The sequence below is a fragment of the Pelobates fuscus genome, chromosome 10 (genome assembly GCF_036172605.1).
Source record: "Pelobates fuscus isolate aPelFus1 chromosome 10, aPelFus1.pri, whole genome shotgun sequence".
Lineage (NCBI taxonomy): Eukaryota > Metazoa > Chordata > Amphibia > Anura > Pelobatidae > Pelobates > Pelobates fuscus.
This window is the reverse complement of record NC_086326.1, coordinates 10988143-10990642: the sequence shown is the minus strand read 5'-3', so window position 1 is coordinate 10990642 and position 2500 is coordinate 10988143. Positions and strand designations below refer to the sequence as shown.

The 2500-nt window shown below is 38.8% G+C and overlaps 6 non-coding genes across 6 annotated transcripts in view; 4 read left to right on the top strand and 2 right to left on the bottom strand.

Annotated features, from left to right (window-relative positions):
- The window catches only part of TRNAQ-UUG (transfer RNA glutamine (anticodon UUG)), a 72-nt gene extending 6 nt beyond the window's left edge, over positions 1–66 (bottom strand). Inside the window, exon 1 of the tRNA in view lies at positions 1–66. This exon is cut by the window's left edge and continues 6 nt beyond it. This is a non-coding gene — a tRNA (tRNA-Gln).
- Positions 67–227: 161 nt separating this feature from the next.
- On the top strand, positions 228–336 carry TRNAL-CAA (transfer RNA leucine (anticodon CAA)). The gene is made up of 2 exons: positions 228–265; positions 291–336. It is a non-coding gene; the product is annotated as a tRNA-Leu (tRNA).
- Positions 337–616: 280 nt separating this feature from the next.
- TRNAG-CCC (transfer RNA glycine (anticodon CCC)) lies at positions 617–687 on the top strand. The gene has a single exon. It is a non-coding gene; the product is annotated as a tRNA-Gly (tRNA).
- A 937-nt stretch (positions 688–1624) lies between these two features.
- Positions 1625–1696, bottom strand: TRNAQ-UUG (transfer RNA glutamine (anticodon UUG)). Its single transcript has one exon. It is a non-coding gene; the product is annotated as a tRNA-Gln (tRNA).
- A 161-nt stretch (positions 1697–1857) lies between these two features.
- Positions 1858–1966, top strand: TRNAL-CAA (transfer RNA leucine (anticodon CAA)). The gene is made up of 2 exons: positions 1858–1895; positions 1921–1966. It is a non-coding gene; the product is annotated as a tRNA-Leu (tRNA).
- A 280-nt stretch (positions 1967–2246) lies between these two features.
- Positions 2247–2317, top strand: TRNAG-CCC (transfer RNA glycine (anticodon CCC)). Its single transcript has one exon. It is a non-coding gene; the product is annotated as a tRNA-Gly (tRNA).
- The last annotated feature ends 183 nt before the right edge of the window (positions 2318–2500 follow it).

The following is a 2500-nucleotide window of genomic DNA, read 5'->3' as shown; positions in this document are numbered from 1 at the left end:
CACCGAGATTTGAACTCGGATCACTGGATTCAAAGTCCAGAGTGCTAACCATTACACCATGGAACCCCTACATGACTCCACCAACTGGAAGAACCCCTGGATCTCAGATCTTCGATAACGGTAGAATATCACCTCTCACTCAATTTCAATAAAAGTGGGCAATTGTAAGGAAAATGTAGACTTTGCACAAGTAGCAGACTTTTCCTGCCAAACATGCTACACACAGTGTCAGGATGGCCGAGCGGTCTAAGGCGCCAGACTCAAGATCAACTTCTTCCACAACCTGGGTGTTCTGGTCTCCACATGGAGGCGTGGGTTCAAATCCCACTTCTGACAGCTTTTTCATATTTTTTGCTTTTCATTCTTAAAATTCCATCCTTTTACATTGAAAATAGGAAAATGATCACGTTTTAATGGGCAGAAGAATTCATCGTCTAGGCATTGAACCCAAATGATAAGGTAAACATTAAGGTGGAGAATTAAGGTTTTCACCCTTTTACCACATGACTATTATGAATTTATTCCCGAATGGTGTGTAGTATATTTTTACAACAGAACATGTTAGAGCAATGCTCAAAGAGTGCATCTTGACAGTTAGAGTACACCCATGCAGCTTGCGCTAGTAGTGTAGGGGTATCATGCAAGATTCCCATTCTTGCGACCTGGGTTCGAGTCCCAGCTAGCGCATTGTGTGACAATGCTAGTTTTTATTCTTAAACTGCACATGTGACTTAGCTATAATTTAGAAAGAGTGATTATATTGTGCTTTGATTGATTACATTTCTGATGAGTTTTATTTTTTCACTGGCTTTAAGAAATCTTTACATTCCCAAGTTGAAGTCAACAGTTCTTATGGAACAATTTTCCCCATTGCACTTTATACAGATTTCAATCATTCAGTCTTTATTCTCAACTTACCAGTGCCAGGTAAGTTGAAGTCAACAGTTCTTATGGAGCAATTTTCCCCATTGCACTTTTATCTATCCTTAATACAGATTTCAATCATTCAGTCTTTATTCTCAACTTACCAGTGCCAGGTGCAGTATGACACCTTCTATAAAGTCATTTGCTCATTATGGCTTCATAGCAGGTGTTTAGAATTGATCATTATCTTTAAGTCTGAATGCTTCTGATGATGACATTTCAAAGATTATTTTCTGGATTCTGTTCTTTTGGGGTGTCATTATTCGCTGGTTGTTAAACTCTACGGCATGTATCCTTCTTTGAAGTCATTCTCTGGGCCCTAGACTAACATTGTCTTAATGTGATGCTCTTCATTGGGGATTAACGATTCTGACCAGGAATGATCCATCCTTTTCCATTTAAAATAGGAAACTAATCACTTTATAATAGTCAGAAGAATAATGCATCATCTAGGCATTGATACCAAATGATTTATGTTGGCCTGATCCATACCCATGGTTAAGAAATGAAGCATTTCTAGGTATGCATAAATGCTTGAAAGAAATGAAACCTAGCAGATGCCAGAGATGTCCATTGGTATCTAATGTCGAGAGGGCTGACTCCAATTTGGCAGATTATATATGCTTAAATTAGATTTTAAGAAAGAATGTTTTGTTGAATGTAGCTTTCTCTTGATGTGAAATTTTTAAAAGAAGCACATAGGTCCCACCGAGATTTGAACTCGGATCACTGGATTCAAAGTCCAGAGTGCTAACCATTACACCATGGAACCCCTACATGACTCCACCAACTGGAAGAACCCCTGGATCTCAGATCTTCGATAACGGTAGAATATCACCTCTCACTCAATTTCAATAAAAGTGGGCAATTGTAAGGAAAATGTAGACTTTGCACAAGTAGCAGACTTTTCCTGCCAAACATGCTACACACAGTGTCAGGATGGCCGAGCGGTCTAAGGCGCCAGACTCAAGATCAACTTCTTCCACAACCTGGGTGTTCTGGTCTCCACATGGAGGCGTGGGTTCAAATCCCACTTCTGACAGCTTTTTCATATTTTTTGCTTTTCATTCTTAAAATTCCATCCTTTTACATTGAAAATAGGAAAATGATCACGTTTTAATGGGCAGAAGAATTCATCGTCTAGGCATTGAACCCAAATGATAAGGTAAACATTAAGGTGGAGAATTAAGGTTTTCACCCTTTTACCACATGACTATTATGAATTTATTCCAGAATGGTGTGTAGTATATTTTTACAAGAGAACATGTTAGAGCAATGCTCAAAGAGTGCATCTTGACAGTTAGAGGACACCCATGCAGCTTGCGCTAGTAGTGTAGGGGTATCATGCAAGATTCCCATTCTTGCGACCTGGGTTCGAGTCCCAGCTAGCGCATTGTGTGACAATGCTAGTTTTTATTCTTAAACTGCACATGTGACTTAGCTATAATTTAGAAACAGTGATTATATTGTGCTTTGATTGATTACATTTCTGATGAGTTTTATTTTTTCACTGGCTTTAAGAAATCTTTACATTCCCAAGTTGAAGTCAACAGTTCTTATGGAGCAATTTACCCCA